At 45.0% G+C, this 22,378-nt stretch overlaps 1 protein-coding gene across 7 annotated transcripts in view; it reads right to left on the reverse strand.

Moving 5' to 3' along the window:
* The window catches only part of LOC143963733 (ras-like protein family member 12), a 101,626-nt gene extending 81,895 nt beyond the window's left edge, over positions 1-19,731 (reverse strand). Inside the window, exons 1-2 of one of the 7 annotated variants that reach the window (XM_077473454.1) lie at positions 19,104-19,731; positions 2,389-2,532 (exon numbers count right to left, since the gene is read on the reverse strand). The gene's annotated coding sequence lies outside the window, so the exon portion shown is untranslated. Of the gene's footprint in view, positions 1-2,388; positions 2,533-16,545; positions 16,659-17,398; positions 17,524-18,250; positions 18,371-19,103 lie in introns of those variants that run through there. The other 6 variants (XM_077473455.1, XM_077473457.1, XM_077473456.1 and 3 more) reach the window with 6 other exon arrangements.
* Between the last annotated feature and the right edge of the window lie 2,647 nt (positions 19,732-22,378).

Raw genomic sequence — 22,378 nt, forward strand, 5'->3', positions numbered from 1 at the left:
GACATGGTCCCCACGCCGGGGAGGGGGGGAGCAGACATGATCCCCATACTGGGAGAGCACAATCACAGAAGGTGAAGGAAAATGAGAAAAAATACTTCAGCTTGGCAGATACCCATTTCATATTGCTGCAGGAATGCACCCACTTAAGAGCCGCTAGTAAATTTAGTCCTATTCCCCCCTCACAGCACACGCAGCCTGGCACATAGCATTTTCTGCACCTTTCCACTGGTTCCAAAGAACAGTTTAGGGGTTTTCTTTTTTGTTTTTTTAATGGGAACAATTGGAACTTGGATAGGGAGAGGGAGTATGGGATACCCCGATAAACTGTAGAACTTAGCAACTTGAGGACTCTCCAACCTTCTGCCTGGATTGTACAGAAAGGAATGTCCCACAAGATCTCTATACTGGTGGTAACCTGTACTCCTTCCAGAGCTAAAAGCTACACACAGTCACTAACTACTCAGCACTGGGGTAATTTATTCACATTAATTTGCTATTGTCAGACAAGTGGGTGGGCTGAGGGCGCAGTTCTCTGCGCCCTGAGCCCACCATTTGTTGAAGCCAATTAGAGCCTCATTAAACCCCATTAAAATCCATGCCTCCAGTACCCTGCATGTAGATTAGAGGCCGAGCACATGGATTGGATGGGGGGGCGGCGCACCTGCGCCCTGTATTACAGGCTGCCACTGGTGCCTGGGTTTCTAACTGGACACCCAGCCACCTTACAATGTTTCCTTTCACAGGGGAGCAAACAGCCGTACCTGTTCACCATATAACCCAGGATATTGGTCCTGAAGAATGCTCATGCCAGTGCCCTGAAATAGATGTTTTCTAAGCTAAAGGCATACCTCCCAACTTTTTGAGATGGGAATGAGGGACACCTATCGGCAAAAGCATGCAGGCATAGGACACACCCCTCACCAATCCCTCTTAAAGGAGAATTGCACAAAAAAACAACATTGGTTAAACCCACAAGTGCTTTTTTTACCACTACTATTCCTTGACCTCTGTATTGTCTGACCTACTTCTGCATCATGATTTAACCGTCTCCATATGTCCCAACTCTCCAAACCCAACTCCCCCATTAATCAGACCAGACTGAGTTTGGAGTAAAGGGCCAACAGGCCTTGATTTATTTAACCAAAATAGAAATATATATATAAATAACAAATATAACTTTCAATAAATAACCATAACTTGTAAACATTCCAGTAAACTGTATCCTGGGTCATAGCATATAATCGACCCTACTGGTCACTGCACATTACCTTTTAACCTCTTGACCTCCAGACGGAATCCCCTGTCTCGGAGGCTATCCCAACCAATGCAGTGACCTACCCGTTTTTACTCTTCTATTAACCCCATGTAACCGTGAAGTACCAATCCAACCACCCCCATCACCATGGATGGGTACCACCTATTCTCCACCTGTACCACTTAACCTTCTCAACTACCCCCCAGGACACTGCCAATCCAAAACCAACCTTTGCCCAAAACCCGTCACAAAAAAAGGGAGGGTGGGTGGGAATCGCTTCCTCCTCCGCTCTACACTGACCCTCTCTTCCTCTCTGCCTCGAGATTCCTAACTTTTGGCTCCACCCACCGCCCCGCCCACCGCACTCTTAAAGCAGCAGGACCCTATTTCCTAAAAACGGCGACAGTGCATCCAAAGCATCTGTCATGCCGTCCTGCGCTGACAGCCTGCGGCTGCAGCTCCGTGACGCTCTTTATACTTGCTTCTGGAATTTACAAATGCAGCAATTTAGAAATTAGATGAAAGGTTTAGCGCTGGGAAAACATTTTTTGAAAGATAAAAAGTGCATTTTATATACATCTATATAGATCAGACCAAAATGAGGGACAAATGAGGAGGAATGAGGGACAGAGGGACATTGCTCCAAATCCGGGAAAGTCCCTCAAAATCAGGGACAGTTGGGAGCTATGTAAAGGTGGTATCTAAAAGTCCGCTCACGCTACCAATCCCGTCACTGGTGGCAACTTGCCAGCAGCAAGATTCCTCCTGGCCGGAAGCAGATGAATGTTCTGTCTTCTGTTACTGCCAAGTTGTTTGGATCACTAGTGCGACATGGGCCTAACACATTGTGGTGCCGGCTGAGCATGGAGAACATAACAGGGCAGTATGAGTCAGAGCTCAGTTTAACTTTCAATGCCTTGTAAATGTAGAGTTTATGAGACATATATACAGTGTAGGGAAGTCACAAGTTAAACAAAGTAGGGTTAGGGCGCCAAACAGATTCTGTGTAGGGCTCTATAAAGGGTTGAGCTGCCACTGTCTGAAAGTCATCAAAAAAGAATTCCAGGTATAGATATTATCACATACAGTAGTTACATTGTTCTAGCTTGGCCCAAACTATGCATATACCATACCTGTGGGACCCCGCTAGAACGTGGAAATCATTTCATAGACACCGCTACTCCAGTGATCTTCACCAGCTTCTGTGTCCGTGCCGAGTAGGATGACCACATTTCCAAACTTCCATTCAGGGATTACTTCCAGAAAATCAGCTTGTGCTGTAACAAATCACAGCACAGTGATTAGACACAAGAGGCGGGATTTATAATTTCTCCAATCACAAGCAGAGGGGCGGGGGTTGTGCTCTTCCAGACATTCCCGGCCAGGACAAGTACTGTCAGTGAGTAAAGCGGTCATGTGGCGGCAGGCCCGGACTGGCCATAGGGCAGACCGGGCATTTGCCCGGTGGGCCGGGGCCGTCCGTGGCCTGTTGATGATCAGGCCGCACAGCGGGAGTTAAGTGGCGGCCGCGGCCTGATCATGGGTAACACAGGCCACGGCCGCCACTCGCCTACCACCATGCGGCCGTGCCTGTGTCATGCGGAACTGGCGGCTGCATGGGCTGAGCTGTGTGTCTTTCTCACACACAGCTCAGCCTCAGCGCCGTGCTGACAGTTCCGCTCTCCTCCTCCAGCCATGGGTGTCTGCGTGGTGGGGAGAGCTGCAGGCTGCTGTCATTATTCCCCCCATGCTCCCCCTCCCCTTCTCACGTCGGCAGCAGGGGAAGAAAAGGCATTCCTGTATGGTCGTTTTCCCTCCCCATTGGCCAATCAGAAGAAACTAGAGGGGCATCATGGGAAATGTAGTCCCAGAGAACCCCCCCCTCCCCCCCCGTCCCTGGAAAGGTTGGCTGCTCAGTCTAAAATGCCCGGGCCTATTTTTTGTCCCAGTCCGGGCCTGTGTGGCGGGCTTTTTTGGGGGCATCAGATTGGCCTGGCTTTCATTACGGGGCACTGTATTGTCCTGGAATGAAGGTACACGAGACAAACCTTCAAAATTTGGGACTGTCCCGGGCAATCCGGGACACGTGGTCACCCTAGTGCCGAGTAGCTGCCCTGCTGCATTGTGAATACAGGGGGTTGGCTGCTGCGCATGGGCAACGTTCAGAGATTGCTTTGCATTTTCTCAATGAATGCAAAGAGTTTGCCGTTTGGAAGAGCTGAAAGGAGGGGCGGTGCTGTGGTTGACCAGCAGTCATTCTCTTTCCTTCATGTGTCTCTGCGCTCGCCCCCCCAAGTAGAAGGCCAATGTGGATGACTTTTCACTAGTTTATGGGATTTTAGTCATGCTCCCAGTTATCGTTCTACCTTTTTTCAGGAAGCAGGTTACTCACAAAACATGTAGAGGAATTTTGTGAATCCCAATCACAGTCTCAACAGGAGTGCTTCTAATGGAGGCCATGAAGACTCAAATTTTATTGGCATCATATTAACTACTGATTATGGGATTCCATTAACTAGGGAGGTTGCTTGATATATTGGAGCACTTTTAAAGCCGCGTACACACAACCAGACTTTTCGCCGGACTCGGCCCGGAGGACAATCTGAAAGACTTTGCAGCTGAGGTCCGCCGGACTTTCAAACAAACGGACTTGGCCACACACGATCACTCCAAAAGTCAGATGGATTCGAAACGTGATGATGTAGAATAAGAAAGTTCATAGCCAGTAGCCAATAGCTGCCGTAGCGTCGGTTTTAGTCCATCGGACTAGCACACGGACCGGATTTTTCGACCGGACTCGAGTCCGTCAGGAAAGATTTGAAGCAAGTTTTATTTCTAGGTCCGCCAGACTTTTGGGAAGAAAAAGTCCGCTGGAGCCCACGCACGATCGAATTGTGCGACGGATTCCAGTCCGCCGGACCAAGTCCATTGAAAAGTCCGGTCTTGTGTGCACAGCATAAGTTGTATTTTAGCTATGAATATGTGAGTAAAACTAATATTGTTTTAAAATGTCTTATTTTTTTTTTTCAACCACTTAAGCACTGGAAGGATTTGCCCCCTTAATGACCGGGCCATTTTTGGCAATTCGGCACTGTATCGCTTTAACTGACAATTGTGCTGTCGTGCGACATTGTACCCAAACAAAATTTATGTCCTTTTTTCCCTCCATAAATAGAGCTTTCTTTTTGGTGGTATTTGATCACCTCTGTGGTTTTTATTTTTTGCACTAGAAACATAAAAAGGCCACCAATTTTGAAAAAAAATAAAATATATATTTTTTACTTTTTGTTGTTATAAATATCCCCCCAAAAAATAAAAAAAATTTAATTTCTTCACCAGTTTAGGCCAATATGCATTCTTCTACATATTTTTGGTAAAAAAAAAAAAAAAAAGAATCACAATAAGCGTATATTGATTTGTTTGCGCAAAAGTTATAGCGTCTACAAAATAGGTGATAGATTTATGGCAATTTTATTATTATTTTTTTTTAACTAGTAATGGCAGCGATCAGCGTTTTTTGAAAAAAAAAAACAATATTTTTTACTTTTTGCTATAATAAATATAAAACAAACAAAAAAAAGTCTTCATCAGTTTAGGCCAATGTGCATTCTTCTACATATTTTTGGTAAAAAAACAAAACACAATAAGCGTATATTGATTTGTTTGCGCAAAAGTTATAGCGTCTATAAAATAGGGGATGGATTTATGGAATTTTTATTATTATTTGTTTTACTAGTAATGGCGGCAATCGTCAATTTTTATCGGGACTGCGACATTGTGGAGAACAGATCGGACACTTTTGACACTGTTTTGGGACCAGTGACATTTATTCAGTAATCAGAGCTAAAAATAGCCACTGATTACTGTATAAATGACACTGGCAGGGAAGAGGTTAACACTAGGGGGCGATCAAGGGGTTAAGTGCTCCCTAGGGAGGTATTTCGAACTGTGGGGGGGACTGACTGGAGGAGGAGAGAGATCGCTGTTCCTGATCACTAAGAACAGCAGATCTCTCTCTACTCCCCTGTCAGAATGGGGATCTGTCTGTTTATATACACAGATCCCCGTTCTGTCTCTCTGTGGAGTGATCGCGGATGGCCGAGGGACATTTCGGCCGCTGGCCACGCACATCCGCTTCAGCGTCTCGCCGCGGGCGTGTGCGCTTTCCCGAGCGCTCTTAAAGCGGCTGATGTACCCCTATGATGATTCGCCAAGGAGAGCCAACCTGCCGCAGTATAATGACGCCGGCTGGTCAGCAAGCGGTTAAACAATACATTTTTATTTGTTTATAATGTGCATCGTTACAAATATTCGGTAGCATAAATTATGACTGTAAAAGATTGGAGGTAGTGGTAAGATTAACACATATAGTAAGAACCGTTTGCAACATAAGGAAGGGATTAATAGATGTTGATAGAATCTTGATAACCAAATCCTGCCTACCCCAATTGGGTTCAAGCTATCCCACCCAGCCTAATGGCGGCCAGGTGGTGGTTTCATTATCCTGACTGGGCGTCATATGACATCCAGCAGGATAAGTCGCTTGCGCACAACCCCCAAGGGCGCACAGCGCGGCGATCGGTAGTGTGGTGTGTCTCTCTGACACACTCCATCTCCGATCTCGGTAAAGAGCCTACGTCAGGTTATGACCGTTTTTATTTTTTGCACTATAAACAAAAAACAAAACAAAAAAGACCGCCAATTTTGAAAAAAAAAAATATATATTTTTTGCTTTTTGCTATTATAAATATCCCCAAAAGAAATTAAAAAATAAAAATGTCTTCATCAGTTTAGGCCAATATGCATTCTTCTACATATTTTTGGTAAAAAAAAAAAAGTGTATATTGATTAAACCAATGCAATTGTTATAGCATCTACAAAATAGGGGATAGATTTATAGCATTTTTTTTTCTTTACTAGTAACGGCGGCGATCAGCGATTATTGGAAAAAAAAAATATTTTTTTACTTTTTGCTATAATAAATATAAAAAAACAAAAAACAAACAAAAAAATCTCTTCACCCGTTTAGGGCAATGTGTATTCTTCTACATATTGTTGGTAAAAAAATAAAAAAAAATCACAATAAGCGCAGATCGATTGGTGTGCGCAAAAGTTATAGCGTCTACAAAATAGGGGATAGATTCATAGAATTTTTATTATTTATTTTTTTACTAGTAATGCCGGTTAGACGTCAGGCTATGATATAATCTCTTTACCATGTAATCAGCTGTGACCAATTACAGCTGATCACAATGTAACCAGGAAGTGCTGGTTATCAGCTTTTCCTCTATTCACGCTGACAAGGCGTGAGTAGAGGAGAGCCAATAAGTGGCTCTCCTGACAAGGGGGGAGGGGGGTCTGAGCCGATAATCAGTGCATTAATTATCAGTGCAGACCTATCAAGAATGCCCACAAATGCCCACCTGGCATGCCAATCAGTGCCCACCAGGGATACAATCAGTGCCCACCAGGGATGCCGATCAGTAATGCCTGACAGATCCTCCTCATCAGTGCTGCCTAACAGTGCCATCTATCAATGCCCATTAGTGCCCATCAGTGCCACCCATCAATGCCCATTATTACCACTTTTCAGTGCCCATCAGTGCCGCCTATCAGAGCTGCATTTTCATGCCCATCGGTTCCGCCTTTCAGTGCCCATCAGTGCCACCTATCAGTGCTGCCTATCAGTGCCACTTATCAGTGCCCATCAGTGCTGCCCATCAGTGCCGCCTATTAATGTCCATCAGTGCCCATCAGTGCTGTACTATCAGTGCCACCTATCAGTGCCCATCAGTGCTGTCTATCAGTGCCCATCAGTGCTGTCTGTAAGTGTCCATCAGTGCTGCCTATCACCTATAAGTGCCCATCAGTGCCACCCCTCAGTGCTGTTTATCAGTGCCCATCAGTGCTGTCTATAAGTGTCTATCAGTGCTGCCTATCACCTATAAGTGCCCATCAGTGCCACCCCTCAGTGCTGTCTATCAGTGCCCATCAGTGCCACCTATCAGTGCTGCCTATCAGTGCCACTTATCAGTGCCCATCAGTGCTGCCCATCAGTGCTGCCTATTAATGTCCATCAGTGCCCATCAGTGCTGTACTATCAGTGCCACCTATCAGTGCCCATCAGTGCTGTCCATCAGTGCCCATCAGTGCTGTCTATAAGTGTCCATCAGTGCTGCCTATCACCTATAAGTGCCCATCAGTGCCACCCCTCAGTGCTGTTTATCAGTGCCCATCAGTGCTGTCTATAAGTGTCCATCAGTGCTGCCTATCACCTATAAGTGCCCATCAGTGCCACCCCTCAGTGCTGTTTATCAGTGCCGCCTATCAGAGATGCATTTTAGTTTCTCATTTATCAGTACCCGTCAGTGAAGGGGAAAACTTATTTACAAATTTTATAACAGAAACAAAGAAAAAAACATTTCTTTTTTTTTTTTTTTTTTTTCAAAATGTTCGGTCTTTTTTTATTTGTTTAGCAAAAAAAAAAACCCCCAGTGTTGATTAAATACCACCAAAATAAATCTCTATTTGTGTTAACAAAATGATAAAAATGTAATTTGTGTACAGTGTTGCATGATGGCGCAATTGTCATTTGAAGTGTGTCAGCACTGAAAGCTGAAAATTGGCCTGGGCAGGAAGTGGGTGAAAGTGCCCCGGTATTGAAGTGGTTAAGGTCTTCAATAAACATTGCTAATGGTGTAAATTGTTGTCAAATTGGAGGGGTAGAGATTAGTGATGGCCGAACGGTTCGCCCAGCGGTTGTTTCGCGGCGAATTTCACCCGTTCGCGGTCCGCTCGTTCGCTCGCCTATTGCCGTCGTTCGCCCCGGCGGACTTACGTGTTTAATGTGTAAAAGAACTTTGACCTATGATGACACATCCATCATGGGGTACAGGACAGCCAATTGAGACATGACAGCACATGGACACTTGGACATTCCCCCTAACCTATAAATACACCCGATCCGGTGGCCATTTTACATTCTTTCTTCTGTCACTATAGGGAGAGGTTGCTGTGTGGAGCAGGGAGAGATTACAGTGACCCAAATCGCTAGCTATTTGGTACACAAAAGTTCTTTTCAGGACTGGTATAGGTGTTAGGTGTATATAGGTTTGCTGTGCTACTGATTGTTGCAGCAGCCTGAGTGTCTTTTGTCAGTTTAGAGAAAGGGACAGGACGGTGTGTGCTACAGGGAGAGTCAGTTTAGTCGTCGTCATCATCATCATCATCATCATCATTAGCTGTTACTATCAGGTCCACAAAAGAGCTGTTCCAGTAACCACTAATCGTTCCAGTCTCCTCTTTTTTGCCACTTTGTATAGGGACAGGAAGGAAGCAGTGTGTCAGGCAGTGAGGGTCAGTTTAAAGAGTTGCTGTTACTATTAGTTCCACAAAGGACTGGTATCAGTGGTATGGTAATAGGCTTGTACACGTATAATATTCTTTCTTCCAAATATAGAAAGAATATTATACTTGACTGCTGCCCTTCAGCTGCAGTCTGCTAATCATTCACAACTCACTTGTTCCACAAAGCTCTTTATCAGGACTGGTAACTTGGTCTGTGTAGGGTGCTACAGTACATAGGGTTGAGTGAGGTACAGTCTGCTGTTCTGTAAGGACCGCTATCGGTCCACAATACATAGGGTTGAGGTGCACCACTGCTGACCGCTGCCCTATACTGCAGCAGTCCTTCATTGGTATAGGGACTGAAGTACAGTCTGCTATTCACTAACACACAACCTGCTTGGTCCACAAAAGTTCTTATAAGGACTGGTAACTTGGTCTATGGTGCTACAGTACATAGGGTTGAGTGAGGTACAGTCTGCTATTCTATAAGGACTGTTATCGGTCCACAATACATCGGGTTGAGGTGCACCACTGCTGACTGCTGCCCTATACTGCAGCAGTCCTTCATTGGTATAGGGACTGAAGTACAGTCCGCTATTCACTAACACACAACCTGCTTGGTCCACAAAAGTTCTTATAAGGACTGGTAACTTGGTCTAGGGTGCTACAGTACATAGGGTTGAGTAAGGTACAGTATACTATTCTATAAGGACTGTTTTCGGTCCACAATACATAGGGTTGAGGTGCACTACCTTCTTTCTTCATTTGGCTCACTTCCTTGTCCCAAAAAAGCACACCGTACTATATGCCCCTACCCTCCTCTTTGAAGAGGTTGAGCGGTGTCATATTTCTACTGGGGCTGCTTATGATATCCCTGTGCTGTGCTGACTTCCTCCTGGGGGTTCTTATTATGAGGGGATCACACCATCCCTGTGCTGTGCTGACTTCCTCCTGGGGGTTCTTATCATGAGGGGATCACACCATCCCTGTGTGGTGCTGAGTTTCTCCTGGGCCTGCTTATTATGAGGGGATCACACCATCCCTGTGCTGTGCTGACTTCCTCCTGGGGGTTCTTATTATGAGGGGATCACACCATCCCTGTGCTGTGCTGAGTTTCTCCTGGGCCTGCTTATTATGAGGGGATCACACCATCCCTGTGCTGTGCTGACTTCCTCCTGGGGGTTCTTATTATGAGGGGATCACACCATCCCTGTGCTGTGCTGACTTCCTCCTGGGGCTGCTTACGGTGCTGCTGTCAGTGCTGTATATCACGGTGCTGGTGTGAGTGCTTAATGTCACGGGGCTGCTGTCAGTGCTGTATATCACGGTGCTGATGTCAGTGCTTAATGTCATGCTTCTGATGTCAGTACTCTCTATCACGGTGCTGCTGTCAGTGCTGTATATCACGGTGCTGATGTCAGTGCTGTATGTCACGCTTCTGATGTCAGTGCCCTCTATCACGGTGCTGCTGTCAGTGCTGTATATCACGGTGCTGATGTCAGTGCTGTATGTCACGCTTCTGATGTCAGTGCCCTCTATCACGGTGCTGCTGTCAGTGCTGTATATCACGGTGCTGATGTCAGTGCTGTATGTCACGCTTCTGATGTCAGTGCCCTCTATCACGGTGCTGCTGTCAGTGCTGTATATCACGGTGCTGATGTCAGTGCTTAATGTCACGCTTCTGATGTCAGTACTCTCTATCACGGTGTTGCTGTCAATGCTGTATGTCACGGTGCTGGTGTTAATGCTTTATGTCACGCTGCTGATGTCAGTGCCCTCTATCACGGTGCTGTTGTCAGATGACTCTATCACGGTGCAGGTGTAATTGCTGTATGTCACGCTGCTGATGTCAGTGCTCTCTATCACGGTGCTGCTGTCAGATGACTCTATCACGGTGCTGCTGTCAGCGCTGTATGTCACGGTGCTGCTGTCAGTGCTCTCTATCACGGTGCTGTTGTCAGATGACTCTATCACGGTGCAGGTGTCATTGCTGTATGTGACGCTGCTGGTGATCATCTCCTGCACCCTCTTCTTTGCCTACCCTGGTCCCTGACCTTCCCTCTCCTCCATTGCCTTCATGCGCTCCACAGTCCTGAATTGTCAGAACAATTTCCCATATAAAAAAAGAATGCTTGTAGTTGTCGATCCCAAATTCACCTCATACATGTGTTATGTCATTGGCCAGGTGGTGGGACTATGTTTGCCCAGCTAATAATTATCTTGTGGCTGCAAATTTGACCTAAAGGTTTGCGAAGTTCGCCTCCCATTGAAGTCAATGGGGCCCGCGGCGAACGTTTGGTTTCCCGAACGGCCGGCCTCGTTCGCGGTCCGCGTTCACGAAACGTCCCGTCGGAAGTTTGGACCATCACTAGTAGAGATGTTAAAACAGCATGTGGTCCAAGAGAACATTTAAAACGATTTACGCATAAAGTAAAAATGTGCAGTTTATAGGCGAAGTAAGAATTGGATGGCTGAAAAAAGACACCGTGCACATCACTCATCATTCACAGACACGGGTCTTAGTCTAACTGATTATGATTTTGAATGCAGAAGAGACTCTGCCAACAATTCTCGGTAATTTTCTGCCAAGCACTGGGACATAGTTTAGAATAAATCTGAACCGAAAAAAAAAACGGGAAAGTGGATAAGTCTCAGAAATGTACACAAATTCTCTATCACACTTGAAACAGCTTTATACACACACAGGGGGTACGATTGTACAAAACAAGCAAGACGTATGTCGTCAGCATTTCCACTAAACACAGAGGTCACGTTCTCCAAATAATCCACCAACAGTTAGAATAAGATAAATGACTGATGAATACTTTTATTGCCATCTTAAATTTTCGGATCTAGAAAAGGAAATCTTCTCTGTAAATGACATAGTTACATGCTGTGTTGGTATGTTGTGGTCATTCAGGTGCTTATCTTATAGTTTTTTGAAACTATCGATGCTCCTCGCTGAGACCACCGCCTGTGGAAGGGAATTCCACATCCTTGCCGCTCTTACAGTAAAGAACCCTCGACGTAGTTTAAGGTTAAACCTCTTTTCTTCTAATTTTAATGAGTGGCCACGTGTCTTGTTAAACTCCCTTCCGCGAAAAAGTTTTCTCCCTATTGTGGGGTCATCAGTACGGTATTTGTATATTGATATCATATCCCCTCTCAAGCGTCTCTTCTCCAGAGAGAATAAGTTCAGTGCTCACAACCTTTCCTCATAACTAATATCCTCCAGATCCTTTATTAGCTTTGTTGCCCTTCTTTGTAGTCGCTCCATTTCCAGTACATCCTACCTGAGGACTGGTGCCCAGAACTGGACAGTATACTCCAGGTGCGGCCGGACCAGAGTCTTGTAGAGCGGGAGAATTATCGTTTTATCTCTGGAGTTGATCCCATTTTTAATGCCAATATTCTGTTTGCTTTGTTACCAGCAGCTTGCCATTGCATGCCATTGCTGAGCCCATCATCTACTAGGACCCCCAGGTCCTTTTCCATCCTAGATTCCCCCAGAGGTTCTCCCCCCAGTGTATAGATTGCATTCAGATTTTTGCCACCCAAATGCATTATTTGACATTTTTCTACATTGAACCTCATTTGCCATGTAGTTGCCCCTCCCCCCATTCATTTGTTCAGATCTTTTTGCAAGGTTTCCACATCCTGCGGAGAAGTTATTGCCCTGCGTAGCTTAGTATCGTCCGCAAATACAGAGATTGAACTGTTTACCCCATTCTCCAGGTCGTTTATTGACACAATGAACTTCATAGCTCTTTGTAGAACTCATCCATAGTGTTGAAAAACTATTGCCGCGTACACACGACCAGACTTATGTCTGACAGACTTTCGAAGGAGTTCTGACGGAGTTCCGGCAGAGTTCTGACGGACTTTCCGAATGAGCGAACTTGGCCACACACAATCACACCAAACTCCGATGGATTCGAACGTGATGACGTACGACTCGACTCGAATAAGGAAGTTCATAGCCAGTAGCCAATAGCTGCCCTCGTGTCGGTTTTAGTCCGTCGGAATAGCATACACACGAGCGAATTTCTTGGTAGGAACTGGGTCCGGCAGAGTTCTTGCGGAAAAATTTGAAGCATGTTCCAATTCTAAAGTCTGTCAGACTTTTGCGAATCAAAAGTCCGTTGCAGCCCACACACGATCGAATAGTCTGCCGGAATCATTCCGTCAGACTTTGGATGTTGAAAAGTCCGCTCGTGTGTACGGGGCTTATGGGGTATTTGTATTTTTTTTTTTACTAGTAATAGCATCAATCAGCGACTTATATATTTTTAGCACTGATCACTGTATTATGGTCACTGGTCTCCAAAAAGTGTCAGTTAGCGTCCGACAGTCAGACGCTAACTGACACTTTTTGGAGACCAGTGACACCAATACAGTGATCAGTGCTAAAAATATGCACTATCACTGTGCTAATGACACTGGCTGGGAAGGGGTTACACATCTAGCGTGATCAAAGCGCTGACTGTGTGCCTAGCCAGTGTTTATGTGTGTACTGCTTGAGGTGCTTTCACTAAGGGATGTGTTTTGCTTTCCAGCACATCCCCGCGAACAGGACAGAGCTCTGCCTTGTTCACATATGCAGAGCTCCGTCCAGTCAGTCTCCTCGCCGATCTGCTGGCGGACATCCATTGGCCGACACCCAGTGATCAGCTTCTGCTGTGACTAAGCACAGCAGAAGCGGTGGGGCCCCTACCCGAGGAGAGCAGAATTGTGTATATATAGACGTATGAAAAAGGGGGTAACTAATGTGCAAACCTACACTACACCCGAAAATATAAATGAGTAGCTGCCAACATGAAAGGTGTTCTCACACAAATGACAGATAAAAAAAGGAAGTTTGTGGCGCTAACTCAACTGAATAAAATATAAACGATCAAGGTATAAACAATGAATATATACGTGCAATATACAAACTATAGATATAGAACTTCCGTGGCCGCGCTAAAACGAAATAATGAATAATAAAGTGCAAAAAATCTTCAACATGCGCAACAATGTATATAGTCCCATTGCAATAATAACTTTCAAAGTGAAAGAATACAGTGCATATAAAGCTCCAAAGGTGACACTCGTGTAATGATAAAGTCCAGTACAAAAAATCTCCAAGTGACAGTTCATAAGGAAAAAAAGGGCATGTGCAAAGTAACCGAAAGGGATTCCACTTCATCCAATTGATTTCACCATCCGATGTGCGCCACTCATTTGCCCCAGCCTCTCACCTCATAAAAAGACCCCCTACAGGTCAAATCTGGCCTTTGTATGGATAAACGCTGGATCCTCAGCGATCGATCGACTCTCACAGATATCCACAACAATGCTGGTACCAGGGTGGGTTTAAGGCTCATCCAATGCAGTACCCCTAACTAAAATCTAGTGGAACCAATTGCCATCAGAAGTCACCTAATTAGTAAATAGAGTCCACCTGTGTGTAATTTAAGCTCAGTATAAATACAGCTGTTCAGTGAAGCCGCCAAAGGTTTGTTAGAGAACCTTAGTGAACAAACAGCATCATGAAGGCCAAGGAACACACCAGACAGGTCAGGGATAAAGTTGTGGAGAAGTATAAAGCAGGGTTAGGTTATAAAAAAAATTCCCAAGCTTTGAACATCTCACAGAGCTCTGTTCAATCCATCATCGGAAAATGGAAAGAGTATGGCACAACTGCAAACCTACCAAGACATGGCCGTCCACCTAAACTGACCGGCCGGGCAAGGAGAGCATTCATCAGAGAAGCAGCCAAGAGGCCCATGGTAACTCTGGAGGAGCTGCAGAGATCCACAGCTCAGGTGGGAGAATCTGTCCACAGGACAACTATTAGTGCTCTCCACAAATCTGCCCTTTATGGAAGAGTGACAAGAAGAAAGACATTGTTGAAAGAAAGTCATAAGAAGTCCTGTTTGTAGTTTGTGAGAAGCCATGTGGGGGGACACAGCAAACATGTAGAAGAAGGTGCTCTGGTCAGATGAGACCAAAATGTAACTTTTTGGCTTGAAATCAAAACGCTATGTGTGGTGGAAAATGAACACTGCACATAACCCTGAACACACCATCCCCACTGTGAAACATGGTGGTGGCAGCATCATGTTATGGGATGCTTTTCTTCTGTAGGGACAGGGAAGAATTTCAGAGTTGATGGGAAGATGGATGGAGCCAAATACAAGGCAATCTTAGAAGAAACCTGTTAGAGTCTGTAAAAGACTGGAGACTGGGGTGGGGGTTTGTCTTCCAGCAGGAGTCAGGGCAGCCATCAGAAATTTTAGGGCCCCTTACACAGCTTTAGGCCTGGGCCCCCCGGGGCCCGACCCCCAACATTCTCCAGGGCCCGCCCACTGGTTGTCCCACCGAATCGGCCCACTGACCCTCCCACCAAGTTTTTTGGTACACCCAATTTTATTTTAACACTTTTACACCTTAATATATGAAAAGTGGATTAAAAGTCATTAGCGCTTTCAATATTTAACAGTAAGGCCCTTTTCACACTGGGGCGGTGGGTGTGTCAGCAGTAAAGCACCTCTATTTTTAGCGCTCTTTAATGGCAAATTTGCAGCGCTATTCAGCCGCTAGCGGGCATTTTTACCCCCCGCCAGCGCCCGGGAAAGGGTTAAATCCACCGCAAAGCGCTGCTGCAGCAGCGCTATCCTGGCGGTATAGCCGCGCTGCCCCATTTATTTCAATGGCCAGGAGCTCCTCCGCTCCAAAAGATGCTGCTAGCAGGACTTTTTTTAGTGTCCTGTCAGCGCACCGCTCCAGTGTGAAAGCCCGCTCCTCCAATGCTCCTCCCCATTGAAATCAATGGGGCAGCGCTGCGATACCACTGGCAAAACGCTACTCTGGAAGTGCTCTTTATCAAAGGGAGGGAGGAATTCACTGAATGCATATCTCCATCTCCATTGTGGATAGGATGGATTATATGGATGGTCTGGTTTAAATGTTTTTTGGGGGAGGATCTAAAACACGTGGGAGTCATTTATTATCTTTGCAACTTCCCTTGTTTTATTTTGTGAGGGATTAGGGGATTTTAGATCTATTTTGTAACTTGCTATATATAGCTAATGAAATGATGTAGTTTTACTCTTCAGGGTGTGTATATTATCATATTTTTTTTATTATTTTTTTGCTTTGGATGCAGTATTTAATGTATAGCAGAGACAATATTGCATTAAGGGATTTAGAGTATCTATTAGTTTTACTACAGATCAGGTGACAATAATGCCACGTACACACGACCGGACTTTTCGACAGCAAAGGTCCGACGAACCGAATCCGTCGGACAATTCGATCGTGTGTGGGCTTCATCGGACCTTTGCTGTCCAAAAATCTGATGGACTTTAGAAATAGAACATGTTTCAAATTTTTTCGCCGGAACTCCGCCAGACCCAGATCCTATGGAGAAATCTGCTTGTGTGTATGCTAGTGCGACGGACAAAAACCGACGCTAGGGCAGTTAAATATCCAAATCTTTGATGATCCCTAGGAGCACCATCAAATCTATCATAACCAAATGGAAAGAACATGGCACAACAGCAAACCTGCCAAGAGACGGCCGCACACCAAAACTCACGGACCGGGCAAGGAGGGCATTAATCAGAGAGGCAGCACAGAGACCTAAGGTAACCCTGGAGGAGCTGCAGAGTTCCACAGGAGTTTCTGGATACAGCTCCTAGGTCCTTCCAAGACATAAGAATATTCTTAGGAATACATCAGGAAGGATGCTGCTGGAGCTAAAAAGATCACTGGTGTCTTGCCACTGACTTTTTCAAGTGCCATTGGCTGTGGAACTATGCAGGTACCATCACACTGACCTGGTCAATCAACTGCAACTCAAGGAACCGCTAGCAATCTCTGGATGAACCCTGGCATACCATAGAACCCTGGTTAAGAAATACTGCTCTATGTGGTAATGGTTAAAATAATGAGCTCACCTTGCATCAGGGAGAAGAAAGGCATTTCTGGACATAGCTCCTGGGTCCTTCCAAAACACAAGAACTTTCTTAAGAATCCATCAGCAAGGATGTTGCTGGAGCTAAAAAAAAGATCATTGGTGTCATGCCACTGGCTTTTTCGAGGGGCATTGGCCATAAAACTATGCAGGCACCATCAAATGAGAGATCAATCAATGCCAGCTCAAGGAACTCCTAGCACCCTCTGGAGGAGCCTTAGTTGAGAATGACTGCTCTAGGTTGTAATAGTTAAAAGCATAAGCTCACCTTGCATCAGTGAGAAAAGAGGAGCTTCTTCATACAGTTCCTAGGTCCTTCCAAGACATACAATTAATCTGAGGAATACATAAGGAAGGATACTGCTGGAACCAAAAAGACTATTGGTGTCATGCCAGAAGCTTTTTCAAGTGGTATTAGCCATGGAACTATGCAGGCACCATCAAATAGGAGGTCAATCAGCCACAGCTCAATGAGCTCTTAGCACCCGCTGGAGGAACCTTAGTTGAGAATGACTGCTCTAGGTTTTAATTGTTAAAACGAATGAGCTCCCCTTGCATCGGTGAGAAGAGAGGAACTTCTGGATACAGCTCCTAGGTCCTTCCAAGACATAAGACTATTCTTAAGACTACATCAGCAAGGATGGTAATGGAGATATAAAGACCATTGGTGCCATGTCACTGGCTTTTTTAGGTGCTACTAGCTGTGCAACTATGCAGGTACCATCACACTAACCTCCCAGTCAATCAGCCACAGCTCAAGGAACCTCTAGCAACCTCTGGAGGAAACTAGTTAGGAATGGCTGCTTTAGGTGATAAAGGTAAAAGAATGAGCTCACCTTGCATCAGTTAGAATAGAGGGTTTTCTGCATACAGCTCCTAGGTCCTTCCAAAACACAAGAACTTTCTTAAGAATCTATCAGCAAGGATGTTGCTGGAGCTAAAAAAAGATCATTGGTGTCATGCCACTGGCTTTTTCGAGTGGCATTGGCCATAAAACTATGCAGGCACCATCAAATGAGAAATCAATCAATGCCAGCTCAAGGAACTCCTAGCACCCTCTGGAGGAGCCTTAGTTGAGAATGACTGCTCTAGGTTGTAATAGTTAAAAGCACAAGCTCACCTTGCATCAGTGAGAAGAGAGGAGCTTCTTCATACAGTTCCTAGGTCCTTCCAAGACATACAATTAATCTTAGGAATACATCAGGAAGGATACTGCTGGAACCAAAAAGACTATTGGTGTCATGCCAGAAGCTTTTTCAAGTGGTATTAGCCATGGAACTATGCAGGCACCATCAAATAGGAGGTCAATCAGCCACAGCTCAATGAGCTCTTAGCACCCGCTGGAGGAACCTTAGTTGAGAATGACTGCTCTAGGTTTTAATTGTTAAAACGAATGAGCTCCCCTTGCATCGGTGAGAAGAGAGGAACTTCTGGATACAGCTCCTAGGTCCTTCCAAGACATAAGACTATTCTTAAGACTACATCAGCAAGGATGGTAATGGAGATATAAAGACCATTGGTGCCATGTCACTGGCTTTTTTAGGTGCTACTAGCTGTGCAACTATGCAGGTACCATCACACTAACCTCCCAGTCAATCAGCCACAGCTCAAGGAACCTCTAGCAACCTCTGGAGGAAACTAGTTAGGAATGGCTGCTTTAGGTGATAAAGGTAAAAGAATGAGCTCACCTTGCATCAGTTAGAAGAGAGGGTTTTCTGCATACAGCTCCTAGGTCCTTCCAAAACACAAGAACTTTCTTAAGAATCTATCAGCAAGGATGTTGCTGGAGCTAAAAAAAGATCATTGGTGTCATGCCACTGGCTTTTTCGAGTGGCATTGGCCATAAAACTATGCAGGCACCATCAAATGAGAAATCAATCAATGCCAGCTCAAGGAACTCCTAGCACCCTCTGGAGGAGCCTTAGTTGAGAATGACTGCTCTAGGTTGTAATAGTTAAAAGCACAAGCTCACCTTGCATCAGTGAGAAGAGAGGAGCTTCTTCATACAGTTCCTAGGTCCTTCCAAGACATACAATTAATCTTAGGAATACATCAGGAAGGATACTGCTGGAACCAAAAAGACTATTGGTGTCATGCCAGAAGCTTTTTCAAGTGGTATTAGCCATGGAACTATGCAGGCACCATCAAATAGGAGGTCAATCAGCCACAGCTCAATGAGCTCTTAGCACCCGCTGGAGGAACCTTAGTTGAGAATGACTGCTCTAGGTTTTAATTGTTAAAACGAATGAGCTCCCCTTGCATCGGTGAGAAGAGAGGAACTTCTGGATACAGCTCCTAGGTCCTTCCAAGACATAAGACTATTCTTAAGACTACATCAGCAAGGATGGTAATGGAGATATAAAGATCATTGGTGCCATGCCACTGGCTTTTTTTAGGTGCTACTAGCTGTGCAACTATGCAGGTACCATCACACTAACCTCCCAGTCAATCAGCCACAGCTCAAGGAACCTCTAGCAACCTCTGGAGGAAACTAGTTAGGAATAGCTGCTTTAGGTGATAAAGGTAAAAGAATGAGCTCACCTTGCATCAGTTAGAAGAGAGGGTTTTCTGTATACAGCTCCTAGGTCCTTCCAAAACACAAGAACATTCTTAAAAATCCATCAGGAAGGATGCTGCTGGAGCCCATTCTGTGTCAGGAGCTGGATTCCCGGTCCCTGGGGCAGAGGAGAAAGCTCCGGCCGGATGCAGAAAATTGACTTGTTCTTAATCCTCAGTAATTTTGTTCTCTGTACTAAGTTACTTCTGCTTCCTGCTACTTCAACTTCAGCTCCAGCTGCTTCACCAACATCTGGAATAAACACGGCGCTCCCCTCCCCGTCTGAGCACCCCCTCTCAGCTGATTTTTTGCTAGGTGTTTAGTAGGTTATGTTCCCAACTCCCATTTCATCACTGCGGTCTCTCGGATTACTGGAATGTGCAGATACACGGCACCGCTGTCAGTTCTACTTGTGGCTATTTTCCATTTTTTTTTGCTTTTTTTTTAGTTTTTATGCCCTATACTCTCTATGTTCCAGGTGCTGTGAGTTCTGTTTCTTTGCTTCCAGACAGATATCCGTGTGCCCAGTTTCCCTCTATGCCTTTAGCCTGTCTCCCTTCCCATCACTTTGCAGGAGGGCAGTGCTTGCTCTACTGATCTGGACGAGCTGGGCCCATGCCAAACTCCTTGTATGGGAAGTATTTCTTGTATGGGAAGGAAAATCATCGTCTGTGTGACACAGATCATTTGCAGAGCTACAAAGCTGTGCCTACTACACTCTTCAAAGTGCTTTTTCTCAAATAAGCAAACAGGGATTCATTTAATGCTAGATGCATTGTTTTACAGCAGCCCACAGACCTTAGATGGTGGTCAGACATTCCAAACTCAACAGGTGCCTATTCACCCAACTGACGTGCCAGTTTATGTGCCCAGTAGACTCCATTGTCAGCAATCTTTTTACATACTGCCCCTCTTTTGCAAACAAATTCTTGATTGAAATTCTTTGATTGTCTTTTATTTAGCTCTGTGCAAAGATCTGTATAAACCAGTGATGGTCAACTTTCTCCTTGACATTAAAAAAAGGCCGCACATAATATTAACCACTTCAGCCCTGTAAGATAAAACCCCCTCCTTCATGACCAGGCAATTTTTGCCAATACGGCACTGCGTTACTTTAACTCACAATGGCGCGGTCATGTGACGCTGTACCCAAATAACATTTTTGTCTTTTTTTTCCCCCACAAATATGCCGTGTACACACGGTCGGATTTTCCGCCGGAAAATGTTCGATGGGAGCTTTTTGTCGGAAATTTCCGACCATGTGTAAGCTCCATCAGACATTTTCCATCGGAATTTCCGACACACAAAATTTGAGATCTGGATCTCAAATTTTTCAACAACAAAATCCGTTTGTTCTAAATTCGGATTGTGTGTACACAATTCTGACGCACAAAGTTCCACGCATGCTTGGAATTACAGCGTAACCAACAAAAATACGAACACAGCGAAACACTTCAACCGATTTCATCAACGAAATATACAGACCTTCAAAGTCCAAATTATCAAAAAAGTCAACTGTTGTGCAGAGACCGCTTCTCCCTTCTTTGCAAAAGGGAGGTCTTTTGGATCTTTAGGATGGATACAAGAATTCCTAGAGGTCTTAAAGTGATTGTAAAGTCTTGTTTAACCGGTTCCTGACCAGCGCACGCCGATGTACAATGTACAGAATGGCACGGGCAGGCATATTGACGTACAGGTACGTCCAATCTTCAATGCCGCCCTGCCATCGCGAGCGCGCCACCGGCGTCGGGCTCGCGTGCCGGTCGGGACCCCCGTGAGTCCGGTCGCGGGTCTCGCGGACTCGATCGCCGCGGGCATACCCGCGATCGTCTCACGGGATGGCTGAATGGAGGAAATGCCGTGTAAACAGCATTTCTCCATTCTGCCTAGCAACTAGTGACGCTGATCTCTGCTCCATGTGATTGGAGCAGAGATCAGTTTTCACTAAATGAAAGCCCAACCCCCCCCACAGTTAGTAACACACCCCTAGGAACACTTAACCCCTACACTGCCACCCACTGGTTAACCCTTTCACTGCCAGTGTCATTTACACAGGAATCACTGCATTTATATAGCAGTGATTACTGTATAAATGACAATGGTCCCAAAAATGTGTAAAAAATGTCCGATGTGTCCCCCCACAATGTCGCAGTCACAATAAAAATCGCTGATCGCCGCCATTACTAGTAAAAAAAAAAATTATAAAAAACTATTAATAAAAATGCTATAAAACTATCCCTATTTTGTAAACGCTATAACTTTTGCGCAAACCAATCAATAATCGCTTATTGCGATTTTTTTTACCAAAAATATGTAGAAGAATACGTATCGGCCTAAACTGAGGGAAAAAAATGTTTTTTTTATATATTTTTGGGGGATATTTATTATAACAAAAAGTAAAAAATAATGCGATTTTTTTCAAAATTGTCGCTCTATTTTTGTTTATAGCGCAAAAAATAAAAACCGCAGGGGTTATCAAATACCACCAAAAGAAATCTCTATTTGTGGGAAAAAAAGGACGTCAATTTTGTTTGGGAGCCACGTCGCACGACCGCGCAATTGTCAGTTAAAGCGACTCGCAAAAAGTGGTCTGGTCTTTGACCAGCAAAATGGTCCGGTCTATAAGTGGTTAAAAAATAAAATTAAAAAATAACAAACATGTTATACTTACCTCCTCTGTGCAGTTGGTTTTGCACAGAGCAGACCCGATCCTCATCTTCTCGGGTCCCTCTTTGTTGCTCCTGGCCTATCCCTCCTGACGAGGGTCCCCATAGCCACGCAACTCACTCCGGGTGCACCCGAGCCGAGCTGCAGCTCCGTGTGCCCATTCCGACACGCAGCTGCTGTTCGGCCCCGCCCCCTCTTTACCCTGATTAGCTAACCAACTTTTATTGACAGCTGCTGGAGCCAATGGCAATTCAAGAAGTAGAATAGTCCCGGATGGCCAAGGAAATCGTGGACATCGTTAAAAAGAGATGGGGCTCACAGTAAGTAGGGGAGCTGAGGGAGGCTGCTGTACACAGAAGGTTTTTTATCTTAATGCATAGATTGCATTAAGATAAACCTTATTCCTTTACAACCCCTTTAACTACGAGTGGGACATTACCCACTATTATGAAGGAGTGTCTCATTAACAGTGCCTGAACTATTAACACATTGATATACCGACTTGCCTCAGCTACAGTGCTTTTGTTACATTATAGTCTTTAGTTCAATGTTTTTTTTAATCTGAATTATATGTGATGGATCAGAACACAAT

This window comes from Lithobates pipiens, unplaced genomic scaffold, assembly GCF_037356315.1.
Source record: "Lithobates pipiens isolate NorthernLeopardFrog02 unplaced genomic scaffold, aLitPip1_a1.2 Scaffold_8, whole genome shotgun sequence".
Taxonomy (NCBI): Eukaryota; Metazoa; Chordata; class Amphibia; order Anura; family Ranidae; genus Lithobates; species Lithobates pipiens.